At 40.5% G+C, this 21,853-nt stretch overlaps 1 protein-coding gene across 3 annotated transcripts in view; it reads right to left on the reverse strand.

The window, feature by feature from the left end:
• Positions 1-21,853, reverse strand: part of LOC122559630 (protein FAM180A-like) — a 77,167-nt gene that overhangs the window by 48,148 nt on the left and 7,166 nt on the right. The window lies entirely within an intron of this gene.

Consider the following 21,853-nt stretch of genomic DNA (forward strand, 5'->3'; position numbering starts at 1 on the left):
AATTATTAGGCATCCATTGCTTCCAATGCAGACAGTACATAAGTATCACATTGCCTGCTAATTTGCATCTTTTCTCAAAAATAAAATTAATTCACAAAATATCTTTTAATTACATTGTAAAATAATTCAATTTGAACAGTAGTGTTATTACCATTTGTGAAAATGCATTGATTCTCAAGCCCCGGGTCTCCCCAAAGTTAATGATTTAATCAAAGTACATTAAGTCGCAATTTTAGCTGTCTAATGGAATCGTGTTAACAGAAAGCACTAACCATGTTCCTGTTCTTAACAAGAATTACTTTTTTATTCATTTAAAGCATGTGGACATCATTGATCAGGCCAGCATTTATTGCCCATTCCTAATTGCCCAGAGGCCAATTAAGCGTCAACCACATTGCTGTGAGTCTGGAATCATAGCTAGGAACTAATTACGCATGGCTTTACTGGTTAAAATTCAAATCCAGTTTTAAAATTTCTTCACACAGTTACAGACAGACACAGAAAGACAAAAAAAATTGTTTCCTAGTCTTCATTCCATCCGTAACATCAGAGTTCATTTTCACAAGTCCATGGGTCTGTTGTGATGTTCCTTTTACTTGCCAAGACTTTCTGTTTTTTTGGCATCTGTTCTCTCAGTTCTTTCGCTTCTTCACTTGAGATACAGGCTGAATTGTATACACTAACTAAAAATTCTCTTTTTTACTGGTTACAGGAAAGGCTGGCAGCAACTAGCAGGAGAAAATTAATGGTTTTCTTCACGTACTTATGCAACAGAGACACCCATACAACATCTGCCCTTCCAGCATTTCAAAAACATCTCCCTGGTACATTCACACCACAACCTGTTCAGTTGTTTGGGAATCACAGAGATATTGATAGAATTAAACACTGATGGACTTTGGCATTCCTAATTGGTCACAATTACACATATCAACCAGTTACTTACTGCTAGTCATATCTCACTCTACATACACACTTAGATGCCAAGCTATCTCTAAACAGCTTCTCCCATTGCTAGAATAAAAATCAGTGTATGCACTACACCGAATTAATAAATTGTTTTGAGAAGTGCAGCAATTGCTTCCACAGTCCTTTAAGTTTAAAGCGGCCCTTTTTGATTCTAGGCCATGATAAAAACATACGGAAATGAAATGCTATTGTCATTTAAACAGAAAATACAGTAAATTTCACTTGGGCACTTTTCACAATTAGTTGCCTTCATCCAGTTGCAACAATGGAACGTGAACTAAAAATGACAAGAATTATATTCATTCTGTTTCTAGTTTACAGTCTGAGCTTCCTAAGTTACTAGCTCTGCAGTACATTATGACTGAAAGATCTTAGGCAGTAGCCTTTTCCCTGCTGCAGCTGCCCCAAGCTTCTGTGCATCCTTCTGTATGTAGTCCTGGACTTTGGAATATGTCAGTCTGTAATATTAGGTTGAGGACAACTCTTTTCACTGGAAGACCAATAGTTTTCAGTCAGACCAAAGAACATTTTTCACTGAGTTGATGATCCTCCAGACGGAGTTGATATTTGTTTCAGTGTGTGTCCCAGGGAACAGCCCAAGACCACAGAGTGCTGGATCTGCTCAGAGGGAGCCTTGGAAAAATCACTGCATCTCTCTCCAGACTTTCGTTATAAAGACATATCCTGGAAGGAGATCTATGTGAGTCTCTTCACCATTACAGCCGTCTTGAGGGCAGTGTGCGATGGAGCAGCAAGTCTGAGTGTGCCTTTCTCACCATCAGCTGAACCAAACCTTGGTAATGCTTGAAAATTCTGACAATGCGCCATTCTGTCAAACTGCTTTGACAGTCTGCTCAGGGAACCACCTGCCAGAATTAACCATCTAATTTCCTCATAGGGCCTTGATGACTTTATGTGTTCACTGCTACCTGATGGTCTTGTGGTTAAAGGTGATTTTCTATACAAATATTTCCACAAGGAACTGGCAATATAGAATAGTCCAACTACTTGGAGCCTTCTGCAGCAACATTATCAAACCCATCCTTCACAACCTGGGGACAGACCAAGCCTCAGCATGTTGTAACACTTAATGTTTATGTACTGAGGATCTATGCAGCTGCTCACAAAGATGGTCACCAGGATGAGGGTGATGTCAGATACATTCTTCCCCTCTCTATCCCAGGTTCTGTATTTTGTGTACCTGTGAACACAATCCATCTTTGACCTCCAGATAAAACAGAAGATAGCTCAGCTGACTGATGCAGTGCAGGTTTAGGAAATGGGCCATGTACCGAAACACCGAGAGCACCTTTTACATGATGGCCAGGTCTTTACCCACAATGGAGAGAAAGAGTCACTCCTACATATGTCTGCAATATCAAACTTCGTCCCACTGCCCCTTCTGCTTATATATGTGGGTGCTGATGAGAGTGATGATAAGGGTGAAGATGAGGGTTGGTGAGGGTAGTGATATATGTAAAGGTGAGGGTGGTGATGAAGGTCATCATAAGGGTGATCATAAGGCTTACGATGAGGTTGAAAATGAGGGTTACAATGAGGGGAAGTTAAAGGTGAACTTGAAGATGAGGATGAAAGTGAAAATGAGAGTGTTTGAGGGTGATGATAAGAATAATGATCTGGATGAACATGAGGATGGGATGAGAGTGATGTTGAGGATGAAGATAAAGGTAAGTTGAATGTAAGGTTGAAGATGAAAATGAGATTACTACGAGGAAAATGATGATGAGGATGAAGATGAGAATTTTAGTCTTCTTGTTGAGAGTTAGCACCTTGCACAGCTTCTCCCACTTCCTGTGATAGACGGTAGGAATATTGGGAGGCTAGGCTGTCTCTGGATAACTCAGACCTGTGATCTTCCTTCAAGCTGCTGATCACAAAGCTCTCCCAATGTGCCTTTAGAAGGAAGAAACACGTCCACATCTCACCCTGCTCCACAGAGCTGGAGATGAAAATTAGAGGCCACCGAAGTAAACAGTGAAGCTTGCGGGCTCTTCAGGTCCTGAAGATCCACTTGGACACCGACCCCCATTGTCCTCAGCAGGATCAGGTTCTGCAGCTTTTGAGCACAATTGAACACAATGCTGCCTTTCTGTCTCTCTCTCACTTTCTGAATACCTTCTTGGGATGTAAAACCTCTTGATGTGCACATTGATTGCTTCCCAGGATTGCATTAGAATCTCAAAGGGACGTTTCATGCTTCTCAAATGGTCTTAATCACTTTTGAGTTCTTTGATGTTTCTGTGATCAAAAGTTTCATGTTCAGCTTCCATGTTCCAATGCCAACCTTCTGAACCTCGTATAGGTGACAAGCAGCCAGTAGGAAGTAGTGATCAGAACAGACTACCAGCTTGATGTCAGTGAATCTGTCCCCTCCAAACCTGCGGGACACAAATAGGAAGTCTATCCTTGAGAAGACATACCCATTAGGCTACTGCCAAATGTACTGCTGAGCTCCATCCAAAGGGGGTGCTGAAGATTAAAAAAGTGCAGGAGTAGGCCAAATGGCCCTTCGAGCCAGCACCACCATTCATTATGGTCATAGCTAATCATCCTCAATCAGTATCCTGTTCCTGCCTTATCCCCATTACCCTTGATTCCACTATCTTTAGGAGGTCTATCCATATCTTTCTTGAAAGTATCCGGAGACTTGGCCTTCTGGGGGAGAGTATTCCATATATCCACCACTGTCTGGGTGAAGAAGTTTCTCCTCAGCTCTGTTCTAAATGACGTACCCTTATTTTTAAACTGTCTCCTCTGGTTCTGAACTCACCCATCAGTGGAAACATGCTGCCTGTCTCCAGAGTGTCCATTGCCTAATATTTATTGTAATATTGAGGTTTCACACTTTTCATCTTATGATACCATTTTCCAATAAAGTTACAAAAATAAACAATTAAAACTCAACAATCGGTTTAGACCTTGTGACTTATGCATATTATCAAGTGAGACAAAATCAATAAGGTTTTACTAACATACAGGGATTTTCTTAGGAGGTGATGTTGAGCCAGTTGGGCCTGTATTCTTTGGACTTTAAAAGAGAGGTGACCTTATTGAAATATATAAGATTCTTAGGAGTCTTGATCAGGTAGATGTGGAGAGGTTGTTTCGCGTTGTGGGAAAGTTTAGGACCAGAGGGGCTTAATCTCAGAATAACGGGTCCCCCATTTTTAGACAGAGATGAGGAGGAATTCCTTCTGGAGGGTAAGAGAAGGGTAGTGAGTCTGTGGAACTTTTCTTACCACAAATGACTTTGGAACTTGTGTTATTACTTATGCAGAGCTGAGATAGTCAGGTTTTTAACCAGCAAGAGAATTGAGGATTATGAGAAAAAGGCAGGAAATTAGAGTTGCAGGTTATCAGATTAACCATGATCTCATTGAATGGTGGAGTTGATTTGACGAGCCAATTTTACAGTCTTATGTATATTTCCATTCAAATATTTTCTTATAATGTGGATTAGATTGAATTTATTTTAACCTCTTATGTATTGACATATTAATACCGTGAAATGTTATAACCAGTTTATTTAAAAACTGGAGGATGGAAAATAGAGTTTATTGCGACTAATATAAGAAAGCTGGAAACAGATTTATGTTAATAACATGTGACCTCTTGTGTTGAAGACTTGAAAAGAGAGGAAGAAAATAAGTACAGGAAGAAAATGAAGATAGACTCTCTAACTCTATATCAAGTGAAAACCAAAATAGGGATCCTCTCTAGATGTATGGATCATTTTTTTTTAATAGAATACCTTACTTAGTCACTGGAGGAGATCCGAAGTGGCTGAAGGAAATGATTCACTCATGATTTTAACTTTTAAACTATTCACATGATCTTCTCATCTCACATTTATTTTGCTTCTGCATGCTTCTCTTCACCAGTGCTTTAAAATTCCTTAGTTGAAGAACCTTTGACACCACACATTTTGAGATGCCAACAGAACCAAATTGTGTGAAACATAGGTGTGCACAGTCAGCATAACTCATGATCACAACTGTCTGTTCCAATTGGTCATGTCAAGTTAAAGTGTCATTAAACAATCCACTCCACAAACATTCAGATTTCAGACCTGCTGCCAGAGTCCTCTGATGTTCAAAATGTTAAATTCTATCTCATGCCTGAGTCCCCCAGGTGGGAAGTAGCCAACATTCACATTCTTGTCAGATAGTGGCTTGTTCTGGAAAATTGTGTGCATGATAATTTTGAACAAAGAAAAGATCAGGTTCAATAGTGATGGCCCTCAGAGTTGATCAGCTTGCCAAGTCTTAACATCAATCACAAAATATTGCTGTTTGGAAGAAAGTTAACAGTATCCTACCCTACAGTGTGGGTCCAGAGTCAGCAAAAATATCATTTTGATTCTAAAAATGGAAGAATTGTAAAATAACTGAAGTAAAATAAGTGGGAATAATTTCATCAGAATATTGATTTGGAGACGCCGATATTGGACTGGGGTGTACAAAGTTAAAAATCACAAAACACCAAGTTATAGTCAAACAGGTTTAATTGGAAGCACTAGCTTTCGGAGCGCTGCTCCTTCATCAGGTGGTTGTGGAGGACACGATCGTAAGACACAGAATTTATAGCAAAAGTTTACAGTGTGATTTAACTGAAATTATACATTGAAAAATACTTTGATTGTTCATTAAGTCTCTCATCAGTTAGAATGACCATGATAGTTTCACATCTTTCAATGTAAATCACAAAGCGATTTTTTAAAAGTTACATTCTCAAGTGGACTTTAACAATTGGTGTCAACACAGAAAATTTACAGAAGGTGTGCAGCTGTCTGTGCCATACTGTTTAGACTGATTCTAATCTAAAAAATGAATTAACAGAATCTTACATGGATTCATGCAGTTTTTGAGCAAAGTACAATGTAACTGTGCAAGTACAAATTCACCCCACAAATGTATATGTATATGTGTGCATGTGGGTTTGTGAGTGTCTGTGTGTGTGTATAGTGCAATGGGGTCACCTGTAGTGTGACATGAACCCAAGGTCCCAGTTGAGGCCACCCCTGCTGCCTGTCCTGAAGTCCACCTTGGAGAATGGTCACCCAAAGATCCAAAGTCGAATGTCCCGGACCGCTGAAATATTCTCCAGCTGGGAGGGAACACTCCTGTCTGTTGATTGTTGTGTGGTGTCCATTCATCTGTGGCCATAGCCCCTGCTCAGTTTCACCAATGTACCATTCCTCAGGGCATCCTTGCCTGCAGCGTATGAGATAGACAACGTTGGCTGAGTTGCATGAGTACTGCCATGTACACGGTGGGAGGTGTCCCCACGCATGGTGGTGGTGGTATCCATATCCACACTCTGACAAATCTTGCAGCGACTACCCTGACAGGGTTGTATGGAGTTGTCCTAAAAGCTGGGCAGCTCGCTACGAACAATGATCTGTTTGAGGTTTGGTCGTTATTTAAAGGCGAACAGTGGAGGTGTGGGGTAGGTCTTGGCGAGGTGCTCAGAATATTGATTATTGATATCTACATATCATGTGATTCCAGTCACTAAGTGCCTTTCAATCATTCTTAAGGGGGAGTGTCATTATGAAACACCAAATGCAAAAAAGTGCTGACTGTAAACTTGCTTTTACCAAAGTCTCAGTGTGTGAATACTTTATGAAATTGAAAGACGGGAATTTTATCTGTAGCTGGTAACATTCCACTCCATTTTAAACAATTTCCTACTGCAGAACATCAACTGGAACATTGCGGTATGTGGCACCATTAATTCACAGTCACCATAAACAGGAGCTATTAAGTGTAAGTCATTAAGAAACCTAGCAGTTTAATGAATAAGCAGACTTATTTCCAAACATCAGTAAAATAATAAACTATTGGCTATTAACAGTGGAACTCTGTATCTTTGCTGTACTCACTGTGCTACAGCTGGGACAATTTACAATTCTGGGAGCTGCAGTAGGAATTCCTGGTAACATCTCTGTATCATGGTGCAATTATTAGGCTTCATTTGTAGGAGAATTATCAACCAACATTTATTGAAGGTATGTCAAAATGTCCATATTTTAGGTGCTAAGAGATCATTTACAACTTGAAATGGATGAGTGTACCGTCGTAGGGGTGGCACGGTGGCTCTAGGATTAGCAATGCTGCCTCATAGCGCCAGTGACCTTGGTTCAATTCCAGTCTTGGGCAACTGTCTGTGTGGAGTTTGCACATCCCCCCTGTGTCTGCGTGGGTTTCCTCCGGGTGCTCCGGTTTCCTCCCACAGTCCAAAGATGTATAGGTCAGGCGAATTGGCCATGCTAAATTTCCTGAAGCGTTAGGTGCATTAGTCAGGAATAAATATAGGTTAGGAGAACAGGTCTGGTTGGGTTACTCTTCAGAAGACTGTTGTGGACTTGTTGGGCCAAATGGCCTGTTTCTACACTGTAGAGATTCTAATCATTCTTCTAATCGTTCTTGATATGGTAAATAGACAGGATGCCACATTGGTAAATGGGTTTGTTCATGTGTTTCTAATCACCACTAGCAGATCTGCAGAATCAGGATGAAAATCAGTGACACTGTTAATGGGAGGGCACTGCTACCACTTGCCGAGTCACCACTCCAGCTAACACCCTGTCTTAACATTGGGCAACTGAATATGAACAGAGTGAAGGACAGCTTCACACCTCCAACCAACGTTACTTAAAAATAATTATGAAATACGTTCATGTTAACAGTTAGAATATTCATTCTGGCTGCTAGTGCAATTGGACTTCCTTAAAAAGCATTCCTTCAGCTCAAGTTGAATACCCGATAGAGAATGGTTTGACTTGTCTTGCAGTGTGTTTATTTGTCATCAAGAATATCGTGTTGAAAGAAATTGCTTCTGCATATTTGGGGGCTTGCTTGGGCTTTCTCTTGAGGTTGCACAGAACAAAGAGGAGGAAGAAGCAGCTGAGAAACAGGAAAGGCAGATAGTGTAGGAAGAATAGTTATCTGGGATTTATGTGATTAGGTTACACAAGTAGTACCAGGAACATCAACTGGACTTGTTTATTCACTACAGTCCCATATGCCTTATATTTCCTGTAGTACTAATCATCATATTATCCTTTACTTGATAACACAGAGAGCAAAGACCCAGGAAATGCAATGCGAATAATATTTTTAAAATGTGCTCATTAAATGATGTATATACAATAGAACTAATAATCCTTGTGCATTCCCTTACTGTCTGTCTTCTGTGTGACTTTGTCTTTTGGTAGGAAGAACTAAACGGGGATGGGGGGAGGAGGCGGGGGGTGACTTCTCTAAGCTCTACTATCTTGAGCCATTGTGACAGTTATTTGTTTTTTGTCTTAGCACATGGATATATCACATATCAAATAAAAATCTGGGTGATCAAATCAAAATATAGGAGCCAATGACAAGGTTTTCTTGATTGAAAGGAAGAGGAATTTTAGTGGTTACTAACCTTGAGGGAAAATAATAAAAACACCATCAAACACTCAGAAACACAGTCACTAATTTGAAAGGGAATGTCCCTGTTAGAGACAGGAAAAATAAAGGTTATACGGTTTAAAATTCCCTAGAGGTATTAGATTTTTAACCTGAGTCCACAATTATATAACTGTTGTCTGACATCCTCAGCAGTGGTGATATTTTCAGATTACTTTGAGTTCTCAGTGAATGGTTGTTTCCCCAGTTTCCTTTTTGACTGGATACTGTTTTTGAGATGCTGAGGGAACAGGCAGGGAATGAAAGAAAGTCTTCCAATTTTTGTTTAAAAATTCATTTTTCTTTCCTTTGCTGTGCTGCTTGAAATCAGCTGTTGAAATATAGTTCAGTGTGGATTCTTGAGTCATCTTTTTTCAGTTGGCAGACTGACAGAAGAGTCTTTCATCTGTCAATATGCAAAACTTTCATACAAGTGTGAATTAAAATAGGAGATGCAAATGCACTGAAACTCTCCCAGTTGCCTGGTGTAAAAGTCCATGAAAAATCTCATGTACAGCAATCAGAAAATGGAAGTTGTAATTTAATAGTCCATATTTGCCTGTGTTGTAACACTTTTCCAAATGTTTCTCTGTGTTTCAGCAGCAGCGTTAGTATGAAAGGCGGATAACCTCCAATTGAAGAAAATGCAAGGAAGACTTTTGAAGTAAGACCTTTACCAACTTTGGACATAGAGTTTTCAGCTGTTCCATCAATGTCTGCACTGAAACAGACTGGTCTGTATGGTTGACAGGAACAGCAAGGCAGTTTAATTGAATGTTAGGGATGAGAGAAGAAATGCACTTATTCTGAGAAAGGATAGCAGGTTCCTGTTCCATGGAACCACTGCAACCTTGAGGCAGTGTCTCAAAAATCCTGATGACCTGTTGAGAATAGACTGATAGACTATAAGAGTTGACGGCAGGTCCCTTACACACCATAGTCCACAACTACAATAATAGCAATTTGCAAAGCAGAAGTCAAACTTTGCCTGTGCTGCACGGAAGGCAAAACATTGACAATCAGATATTCTATTACGACGGGTTCTGTCGTATGCTAATGGAGGTAGCTACCTATTCCTTATTAGAAAGGCTGGACTCTAAACTCTCTGAAAGGTCCCATTTCAAATTCTTGCTAGAAACTTCTATGCTTCTTGCTATTGACTGCAGGCAGTCCAGTAGACTTCCCAATATACTAAGCCGATCAATCTCCTTCTGCAGTATGGTCCAACAAATTTCTCATGTCAGCCAGGAGCAATTATTCAAGATGGCGATGGAGTAGTGGGGCTGGGTGCGGGCTCTTGAGTCCAGGGCTCGTCCATTGTCGTCCACTTTCTTTTCTTTTTACTTCTGGTCTTTTTCTATTCCTCTTTCATTTCTTTATTTGATTTTCTTTTCTTTTAGGTCTTCTGCAAAAGGCCATGCGTGGAATGGTGGCAGCCTCTTGGTGGTTGGACACAGCAACTCTGCCTGATGATTGGAGGCAGCAGCGGCGGCGATGGCAGCAGCAAAGCTCCTCCAGTGACCAGAGGCAGTGGCAACAGCAGACTTTTCAAGATGGCAACACTGGCAAGGCAACATGTCAGAGGAGGGGGTCGGAGTGGGACTATTGGCAAGGCAGCAGTACCAGCCTAGCCTGGCAGTAGAATCACAGATTCCTGGTCGTAGTTGAGGCAGATCCAGAGTGGGGACTCCTGGTTATTGACGAGGTGGTGCAGGCAGCTCCTAGCTGAGGTAGGACAGGGGCTGGGGATGACTGGTTATTGGCGCGGTGGCAGCAGTAACAGAGGTGGAGGTGCAAGCCACGTGTGTGTTGAGCATGGGACCCAGCATTGGCAGTGGTGTACAGATGCTGTCTAAAGAGTAGCGACTCCTATATTACTGGGTCCAGCGGAGACAACGGCGAGGCAGTGGCAATGAGGTGGTGGTACAGGCTTCGTTGGTGAACTGGCTCAAGGCTGAGGACTCACGGTCACAGTGACAGAAGGAAAATAGACTGTCTTTCATCTATACCTTTATATTCTTTTTATTCTTGAACTGTTCAAAATGGTGCTAGGCTGTCGTGACAGTTGGAGGTTTTCACGATATTTTACTGTATTATTCACTGTAAAATGTAAGTGATCCTTCGATGCCCAAAATCTCCTGACTTTCCTGCCTCTGAACTGTTGGTCTTTTCTTCCAGAGGGTGACGTCAGCCCCAGCAGTGACCACTACTCTTCTGGCATGGTTCAGTTAGAAGACTCAGCTCACTCATCTTAATTAATTATGTCAAATCATTAAATTTATTTCTGCATGGTATTCATGTACTTGGATCTATACTTCAGCAATTCACCTGTCTTTATGACTTCCCACTGCCTGCTGAGTATATGACTGGAGGGTCTTCTGCATACCTACAAGTACACAGTGTTTTTCCTTCTCCTCACATTATTCACCAACGTCTCCAGCAAATCATCAGAAAGATATGGATCAGTCTCTCTTGCACATTGACTCTTAAAATATTTTCAAAAGTAATTACTTCCTGAAAGCATTTCCAATAGGCATGAGGCAATTTTCTAAAACCTTTCAATAACACTAGACACTGATGGTATTGGGCCCCCTGTCTATGTGTGCAGTCAATGAACTTTATAGATTGCACTAGTTGTCTGCAACAATGAGAATCAACAGCTAGCGTGATGCAACAACTGCAGTGCACTGAACAATTACAGGTTATTCACACACTGTGTCCCCTTGCCCCTTGTCAGGTCTTATCCAATTAGCTTGCATACCATGACAATGAAGCTCAATTATTTTAAAGTTAAGATCATCTGTCTTGAGCCTATACTGCCGTGGAATACTTCACTATGCTGCACCGCCTGCCCCGTGCATTACACATTTACTTATTGAATAATTATTATGAACTCTTAGATGAGGCTGATAGCTTGGTAAATTCAAAGCCTGGGTTTTCCTCCTTTTTGTGGGTTTGCGGCAGATCATTCATCACGCTTGCCAATGTGAAACGATCTTAAACTGCCAAATAAACTGCTTACACTCCCAGAGCCCTCATTATCAATACAGCCAGACATGGAAGCCAAGAATTAAATACTTTTCCTCATTTCTCTTAGCCCAGGATGTCAGAGAAGACTTCCCTTCTGCAGTGGGCAACTTTTGCAAACACCAAAGTACCTTCTTTGCTCTTTGTTTACAATGTCTGTTGCTGAATAACTGATTGCAGTTTAGAACTGAGCTGTATGGGCATTTTTTGAAAAACGTCCTTTGCAGCCCAGGCAATGCAATAGATGAATCGGTCAATGAGGCATGAGGCTCTAGCACACTGGAAATGCCTGGAGAACCCACCCAAAGTATGGAATGTGCTGGCCCTGGGAAGTGAACATGGGTCAAATAAAGGACAGGTGAAAGTGCTACACAGCTAAGATTACTTTACCATTGCTGCAGAAATGTAATATGAAGTCTATATTATTATTGGAATGCTACATTGTAAGTGTCTTCTTTTTTTTCTGTATTTCAATATCTTATTTATTTCAGGAAGATTTGGGAAATTATACTATGTTGCGTTTAAGTAATTCAGGGTAAAAAGAACACCAGGTCCCAGAACACGTGAATGGACTTGACAATATTTACTAAACCATGGCATTGCTAACACTGCAGAGATTGACGTGATTAGCTTTGGATTCCACCACAAACCCCATAACCTTACTATCAGTTCCAACCCTTTGCATGACAACCAATGCCTCAGGCAAATAGTCCCACGTACAAGTTTTAAGAGCTTCTCTCCTCAACAGAAAGCAACTATGTCCAAGGTCAACCTGCACTTCACTCAACCTTGTCCACTGTATTTGCTGTTCACAGTGTGGTCTCCTGTACACTGGGGAGACGAAATGCAAATTGAGTGATCAGTTTGTTCGATGGTCAACAACATCTCAGTCTTGGCCTGTTGCAGTGTTTCATGAAACTCAGTGCAAACTGGACAAACTGTATCGCAGTTTCCACATCAGGACCCTGCAGCCTTCATTACAAAATATTGAATTCAATCATTTTCAAGTCTAAACACCTTCTTCATATCTTTTACCCATCCCCACAACCCAGGCGCTTTTATTACATGAGCTGCTTTCAGTTATGATCTCCATGATCAACTTTTCTTCCTCTTGGCTCATGGTCAACTTTATCTGCTGAACTTTCTTTCTCTCTCTCTAGGTTCTATTTCTGCCTATCCGATCACTCCTTTCTCCCCCTCACACTCTGTCTTCAGCATATATGTCACCTTTCACTAGCTACTATCAGTTCTAAGGAAGGGTCACCAGACTCAAAATATTAACTCTGATTTCTCTCCACAGACATTGCCAGACCTGCTGAACTTATCAAACAATATCTGTCTTTGTTTCAGATCTTCAGCATCTGCAGGTCTTTGTTTTATCCAAGGTTACGTCATGATGCAAAGTCACAGTGTCCACAGCATTTCTTTAAACATTTCCTTTTCATCAAAAACACAAAAAAAGGACATGCTACCATTTGCAGCTACAAGTTGCATAGTGTGCATTGTCAATCATGAAAATTATCACTCAAGTACAAAAGTTACTTCTTGAGCTTAGTCAATCCACTAACCAGTATTTGACCCATTACCTTTAAATTGTTCAAGTTAACCCACAACCCTTAAAACAAGTAATGGCATGCATAAGTTGTTGTTGGCTGTTCATATGATATCTGCTCCTTTCTGGCATTATTTCCTTCCTTCAACTCCAGGGAATATCATTCAGTTTCTGTTACCACTTTGGATGCAAAGGCAACCGGTTCTCTTGCTGCACTGGAGTTGCTTCAAGTCTTGCCTTGCTGTTATCATACTGCTGGGTGGGCTTCATCATTGGCATCCAAGTAATTCAGTACCAGCATTGACAACTTTAGTTGCTTAATGTGAGTGAAAGCTGTTGATTGTTCTGTACCCCGATATCACTGATCATCCTTTACAGTGAGCTAATGTAGAGGTTCATACCCTGATAACAAATCAGGCAAAACTTTGTCAGGTGGTTTACAAATCAAAAAGATCCTTGCTTTGCTTTCACATCTGTTTGTTGCTGCATACCTGCTCCAGGTCTTACATTATCAAGATGAATTCCATTTGCTACCAGACCTGTGAGTCTGACTTAAATCATATTCAAATCCATCTCCTTCTTACTTAGTTTCAGTCTTATCTGGTGAGTTCTGTCTACCAGATTCTGATGATGATCTGTGATGACTTCTCCCAATATATCTCTATATCCATAGACAAGAAGGTCATCAATGATTGCTTCCGCTCCAAGAAGTTACAATCAAATGTTTTCTGTGTTGATAATCTTCCGGAGCAGTACAAGTGCCTGCAGTGTGCATAGCTATCTGTATCTCCCAAATAGCACACAGACCTTAGTCACAAAACGTCTGCCTTCATCCAACTTCGCATGCCAGTAACCATCCTTTGCATCTATAGTATTAATGACTGTGGTAAGTTGTGGTGGTGAATGGCACGGGATAGGGAGATTGTTTCAAAGCTTTAACGAGAACCTTCAGATCTAGGCAAATTCACAGCTTTATAGATTTTTAAAAATTCATTGAAACTTGCAGACTAGCATTTACTACTCATCCATGATTTCTCTCTAACTATTACAATGTGCAGACTTGTTAACTTGCATCAGTTTGCTCAGAATCACTTCCCTGGTGGTGATAATTTGACTAAGTTCACCTCTTCCTCCACTTTCTGATTTGCTACTATTATTGGGATATTTTTCTTATCCTCAATAGTAAACACAGAAATGAAACAATTAACTCGCCATTCACATTCTCTCAAGGACCAACACTTACTTTATATACTCTTCCTTTTCCATAAAACTGTGGAAAGTCCTGTTCTTCATTTTTACATTTCTGACTAATTTCCAATCGTACTCTAACTTCTTCTCTGATTAATTGGATTCTCTGCTGCTTTTTGTGTGCTGACCAATCATCTTAACTGCCACTCTTCTTCCTGCAACTCTATGCTTTTCCTCAACTTTGAAGCTTCTTAACTTCTTTAATTAACCTTAGATAGTTGGTCCTCCTTCCAGATCTTTCCATTATGGTAAAAGATATCTATTGTGCATATTCTGAAACATCCACTTAAATGTCTGCTGTTGTGTCTCAATTGATCTATCCACTAGTTTAAATGCCACTTCATTTCAGATGGCTTAGATTTCATACCCACACAGTTGTCCTTATTTAAATTTAAAATATCAGTCATAGAGTCATTAAGTCATTGAGATGTACAGCATGGAAACAGACCTTTCAGATCAACTCGCCCATGCCAACCAGATATCCCAACCCAAATCTAGTACCGCCTGCCTGCATTCGGCCCATCTCCCTTCAAACCCTTCCTATTCATATACCCATTTTAAATGTTGCAATTGTACTGGCCTCCACCACTTCCTCTGGCAGCTCACTCAATACATGTACAGCCCTCTGCGTAAAATGTTGCCCCTTAGGTCTCTTTTATATCTTCACTTTCTCACACTAAACCTATGTCCTCAAGTTCTGGACTCCCCCACCCCAGGGGAAAAACTTTGTCTGTTTATCCTATCCATGCCCCGCATAATTTTATAAACCCCTATAAGGTCACCCCATGCCTCCGACGCTCCAAGGAAAACAGCCCTAGCCTATTCAACCTCTCCCAACCCTGGCAATATCCTTGAAAATCTTTTCTGAACCTGTTCGAATTTCACAACATCCTTCTGATAGGAAGGAGACCAGACTTCACACAATATTCTAAAAGTGGCCTAACCTGTACAGTATCCTGTACAGCTGCAACATGTCCTCCCAATGCCTATACTCAATAATCTTACCAATAAAGAAAAGCATACCAAACGCCTTCTTCAATATCCTATCCACCTGCGACTCTACTTTCACTCTACCTGCACTCCAAGGTCTCTTTGTTCAGCAACACTTCCTAGGACCTTACCATTAAGTGTATAAGTCCTGCTAAGACTTGCTTTCCCAAAATGCAACACCTCACATTTATATGAATTAAACACCATCTGCCACTCCTCAGCCCATTGGCCCATCTGATCAAGAGCCTGTTGTAATCTGAGGTAAACTTCTTCGCTGTCCACTACACCTCAAATTTTGGTATCATCTGCAAACTAACTATACCTCTTATGCTCACATTCAAATCATTTATATAAATGACAAAAAGTAGTAGACACAGCACCGATCCTTGTGGCACTCCATGGTCACTGGCCTCCAGTCTGAAAAACAACCCTCCACCACCATCCTCTACCTTTGAGCCAATTCTGTATCTAAATAGCTAGTTGTCCCTGTATTCCATGAGATCTAACCTTGTTAACCAGTCTCCCATGGGGAACCTTGTCGAACACCTTACTGAAGTCCATATCGTCCACCACTCTGCCCTCATCAATCCTCTTTGTTACTTCTTCAAAAAACTCAATCAAGTTTGTGAGACATGATTTCCCATGCACAAAGCTATGCTGACTATCCCTAATCAGACCTTGCCTTTCCAAATACATGTACATCTTGTCTCTCAGGATTCCCTCCAACAACTTGCCCACCGACCTCAGGCTCACCGATCTATAATTCCCTGGCTTGTCCTTACCACCATTCTTAAATAGTGGCACCATGTTAGCCAACCTACAGTCTTCCGGCACCTCACCTGTGACTATTGATGATACAAATAACTCAGCAAGGGGCCCAGCAATCACTTCCCTCACTTCCCACGGAGTTCTAGGGTACACCAGATCAGCTCCTGGAGATTTATCCACTTTTATGCATTTCAAGACATCCAGCACTTTCTCCTCTATAATATGGACATTTTTCAAGATGTTACCATTTATTTACCCACATTCTATATCTTCCATGTCTTTTTCTACAGTAAACACTGATGCAAAATACTCGTTTAGTATCTAGGGGCCCTATTCTCTCCCTAGTTACCCTTTTGTCCTTAATGTATTTGTAAAACCCTTTGGATTCTCCTTTAATTCTATTTGCCAAAGCTATCTTATGTGCCCTTTTTTTCACCTGATTTCTCTCTTAAGTGTACTCCTACTGCCTTTATACACATCTAAGCATTCACTTGATCTATTCTGTCTGTACCTAACATATGCTTCGTTCTTTTTCTTAACCAAAACCTCAATTTCTTTAGTCATCCAGCATTCCCTACACTTACCAGCCTTTCCTTTCACCCTGACAGGAATATACTGTCTCTGGATTCTCGTTATCTCATTTCTGAAGGCTTCCCATTTTCCAACTGTCCCTTTTCCAAGCGAACATCAGCTCTTAGACACTCTTCTCCCACCTAAACAGAATATAAGATTCAATCATATTATGGTTGTTGCTGCCTAGAAGTATTTCTATTCTGATGTTCCTAATTAGTTCTGTTTCATTACACAATACCAAATCTAATATAAACAGTTGGTTCCAGAGTGTTCTGTTCAAAGGAGTTAGCTGCAGCTGTTAGCCACTGCCTCCTCTCTTGTTATTGTCTTCAAGTTAAAGAATTGGGTCTTTGTGCCTGGACTTCAGTTTATCTTCACCTGTCTCTGCCCTTGCTGCTGCTGCTGTCTTGAAGCCTGGGACACATGTTATCTACCAATGTTCCAGTATAGCAATGAACTGTAACTGAATATTTCATTGTCAAACAGCAGACTTTCAAGCCAATCAAGACATTAACCACTTATGAAGTCAGGAATTTGTGAGGGGATATCAGCTAGTGATAAACATAATTTACTTAATTGAAACAATTATATAAAGAATTTAATAACCAAATAAATGCTTAGCAGAGATGTATTAGGCAGTGAGTACCCAAAAGGGTTAAGTGATATGAGAAGGCAAACTCCATCCATCAGGATATAAAGGACTACTAGGTGGTTGGATAGCTCAAGTTTGTGGTTGCATTCTTCCCGGCGGTTTTCCCTGGAGCGTCGGAGGCTGAGGGGTCACTTTATAGACTTTACAAAACCATGAGGGGCATGAATAGGGTAAATAGACAAGATCATTTCCCTGGGGTGGAGGAGTCCAAAACAAGTGGGCATAGGTTTAGGGTGAGAGGGAAAGATTTAAAAGGGGCAACGTTTTCGCACAAAGGGTGATGTGTGTATGGAATGAGCTGCCAGAGGAATTGGTTGAGGCTGGTATAATTACAACATTTAAAAGGCATCTGGGTGGGTATATGAATAGGAAGGGTTTAGAGGTATATGGACCAAGTGCTGGCAAATAGTACGAGATTAGTGTAGGCTATCTGGTTGGCATGGATGAGTTGGACCAAACGGTCTGTTTCCGTGCTGTATATCTCTATGATTTTTAGAGTAATAGCATGATAAAGGATTGGTGGCAGTGAATCAGGACAAGGTATCTCAGATATACCAGATATTATATCATATATTACTCATATTACAGCCAACACTTTATAATATTTTCCAATTTTCAAGATGTCACTGATGGCTGCCATGTCATCTAAAGCCTATTATAGTAAGTGAGCATGTTTGATTACAGGAGATGCTGTCTGAAACATTTGGAGTTGTGAAATTGAAACTTACAAATGAATATATGACCTGTTTAAGTATGAATGTGAGTGAGACCCAACTATAATGACATACTTGTTTCTGTGAAATGAAGTGGACAAGCAGGACAGGTTGTGCTGAGAAAACCTCATGTTACATTATCCTACAGTGCCAAACTGGCATGTGGCAGGTTCTTCAAGCTATGACATGATTTCTAGTATTTGTTCTTATGTCCCTGAATACTGTACATGGCATTCTCTGTGCTGACCTCGTCTGCCAAGCCAGGGTCAGTGCCATATAGAGTGATGGATGGTCTGGAGTTTATTGCTCGTACTAATTGTATGCAGCAGCAAATCCATTTTACCAAATGTCGTCACTTATACTATAGTTGTACTTTATTATAAATTCAAATGATCGCTAAGTAATCTTTAAACATTTATAATAAAGCCAGTTATATTAATGGTAATTACTAGGGTACATAGGTTTAAGGTAAAATAAGGTAAGTTCAAAGGAGATGTGAGAGGCTTTTTTTTATACAGAGGGTGGTAAGTGTCTGGGATGCGCTGCCAGAGGAGATGGTGGAGTTGGATACAGTAGCAATGTTTAACAGGCAACTTGTTGAACAGGCAACTTGACAGATACAGGGAATGGAGGGATACAGACCACATAGAGGAAAAAGGTTCTTTTAGTTGAGAAAAGTATCAGGTGCTGGTGCAGGCTTGGTGGTCCGAAGGGCATGTTCCTGTGCTACCCTGGTCTTTGTTGTAAGCTCATAAATACAAAGATGAAACAAAAGTTATATATAGATAAAACAATAATTATATATGGTCTTTCCATTATTTAATTTGACTAATTGGAAACCACTAACTTTAGATTGTCCTCTGTTTTTGAACATTTCCTTTCTTTGTGATATTTATACATTATATTGGGAACTCAAGACTTTGCATATATTTAACAAGATTTTACAAGAACATAAAGAACATTTTAGTCTTGCCAGTGACATATACGGGTCCAAAAGAAATAAAGTGCAGCTTGGAAAAGGAGATGTTGATCATGATTTTCAAACTTCAGCGGGCTCCTGTTTGATCATTTCAAAAAATGTATGTTCTGTTACCAAGACATGCAAGATCAGGGAATAACATCAGCTGAGCACTGTTCCTAATTGCTTCACTGACCACAAGCTGAACCAGTTGCAATGCTTCCGGCCTAACTGTTGTTGTTGAAACTGGTGATAAACAATTGAAGAAAGCTTCGCAAATATGATTTAAAGAAGCAATTGAGAGCAGTAAGCCATATATCTGTGAGGCTGCTTATAATATTATGCAGTAGCAGTGTTAAAAGTAGTTTCTATTCAAAGGATGTGCAAACGCCATTGATTTGAATGATGAAGCTAATGGAGCAACACATTTTGAGTGGCATATTTTGGATACTTTTGTTGTTTATTACTGCTTAGATTGTTTGTGGCTCTGAGCTAGCTTGCTTACACATAAAGAACATAATAAACCAAGAACAATGAGAACTGATTCAATGTGTTCAATGTCAGTTCAATAATCACATATAACACACTGCAGTGCAATGTGCTGTGAAGTACAAAAGTCCTTAAAGCCTCTTATACACAGCTTGAAATCTCAGGCATGTTATTGAAAGAACCTATGAGATGACCCTCAGCTCTGTAATTGAACCTTATTTGTATATTTCATATACTGGATAAAGCACATCCCAATCTTGTGAACCTCCATGTCAAGTGTATGGTTATGACCATGAATGGCATGGAGAAAGCTGCCAAGGCTACTTAACTACCAAAGGTAGGTTTGTAAGACAGACCATTAAAAATGGGAAGAGCGTGATATGGGGTGGGAGTTGGGGCTAGATTTTAACCTGCACAGTAACTGGGGTTGGATCAAGAGAGTAGGTCATAGAATCATAGAGTTATACAGCACGGAATCAGACCCTTTGGTCCAACCAGTCTATGCCAACCATAATCTGAAACTAAATTAGTCCCACCTGCCTGCACTTAGCCCATGTCCCTCCAAACATTTCTTCTTCATGTGCTTATCCAAATGTCTTTTAAACATTGTAACATCTGCATCCACCATTTCTCTGGAGGTTCATCCCCCACATGAACCAGTCTCTGTGTAAAAAAAAAAGTCTTATGCTCCATTCCATTATCTTGATTTTTTAATGCTGCTGGTTTTGTAGCTCCATGAGGCACCCCCATTGGAGTTCCATGAATTACAATGATCCAAATGTAACTTTAACCCTCTCTTAAACAGGATACAGCTTCAGCATTCCTTCTGAGATAAACCTTTCAGGGAGCCCAAACAAACCATTCAAAAACCTTTTCTTAGTCGAGGTTGAGTAGTAAAATTCCTCCCCAGAGCCCCTCTACTCTCCTGAATCTTCCCAACTATGAGACCCTGCAAGCACCCCCCTCTTTAACCTACTGTGCTTCTTGTTACTATTTCTGATGCCAAACAAGCAGTTTTCCACCCAATTTTCACCTTTTCCTGTCAATCTGCTTCTATTTTCCAGTTGAACAATTGATTGCCAAGATTCAGATGGAGTCCACTAGGTAAAATCTGCTGGGCCTAAGAACATAAGTGTTTGGAGCAGCAGTCTCTCCAATACTCTCATGCAACCCCTTGAGAGTATTCTGCCATTTAGTAAGACCATGGCTGATTCAAGCTTGGCTCTAGCTTGTCTTTTCTGGCTGTACCCATTACCTGTGACTCCCTATACATTGAGTTGGACTTTCTCAGAGTATTCTCCTGGGCAGAACCATCCCCAACTGTTTCACCGATGACCTTTTCTCCATTAGGATCAGAAGTAGGGATGTTCACTGATGATTGCGGTGTTCAAAAGAATTTGTGATTCCTCACATACAGAAGTACTTCATGACCTTGGGCAGTTAGGTTTTTATTTTTATGCGACATGGGAATTGAATTTGTTAATTCCAGAATTTGTTAATCATCCCTTGATCCTTGAATTGATTGGCTAAGTAGGCCATTCCTTATTCCTGATGAAGGGCTCTTGCCTGAAACATTGATTCTCTTGCTCCTCAGATGCTGCCTGATCGGTTGTGCTTTTCCAGCATCACACTCTTGACTCAAATCTCCAGCATCTGCAGTACTCACTTTCACCTAGGCCATTTCAGGCAACAGTTAAGAAACAACTACATTGCAATGGATCTGAAGCCACATGTAGACCCTATCAGGTAAAGATTTCCCTTCCTAAAGGATTTTTGTGCTTCAGATGGGCTTCAGGCCATCGTTAATGAGACGACCTTTGTTTTACAGATTTAATAATTGAATTTAAACTTCATCAGCTCCCATGGTGGGATTTGAATCGATATCCTCAGAGCCTAGTGACATTATCTCTATGCAGCTGCCTCCCTCTAAACCTAGTGACAACATTCATACTTATGTTAATAAGTGGTATGTAATGTTCACACCACATACATGCCAGGTAATGACCATCTTCTAAAAGAAAAAAGTCTAGTCATCTGAACTAGATATTCAAAGACGTTATCATTGCTGAATTCTCCACTAACAGTTTCCTGAATTTTACAATTGACAGAAACTTAAGTGGACTAGATATATAAATACGATAAGTCCAGGTTAAAGACTGGAAGTTCTTGGGTGAGTAACTCATAACCTGAGTCCCCAGTGCCTGTCCACTATCTACAAAACACAAGTTAGGAGTGTGATGGAATACTCTGTACTTGCATGGTTGACAACAAATCCAGCAACACACGAAAAGCCATAGAATATCTAGCACAAAAGAAGCCTCTTTGATTGGCTATGCATCACATTTCAGTCCTTCCATTGTTGCACAGGGATAGTAGTATGTGCCAAGTTGAGTGCAGCAACTCACCAAGCCTTCTTTGCTGACACCTTCTAAGCCCAAGATC

Source organism: Chiloscyllium plagiosum, unplaced genomic scaffold (assembly GCF_037043375.1).
Source record: "Chiloscyllium plagiosum isolate Xiang-an unplaced genomic scaffold, Cpla_swu_hap1 HiC_scaffold_19, whole genome shotgun sequence".
NCBI classification, from domain to species: domain Eukaryota; kingdom Metazoa; phylum Chordata; class Chondrichthyes; order Orectolobiformes; family Hemiscylliidae; genus Chiloscyllium; species Chiloscyllium plagiosum.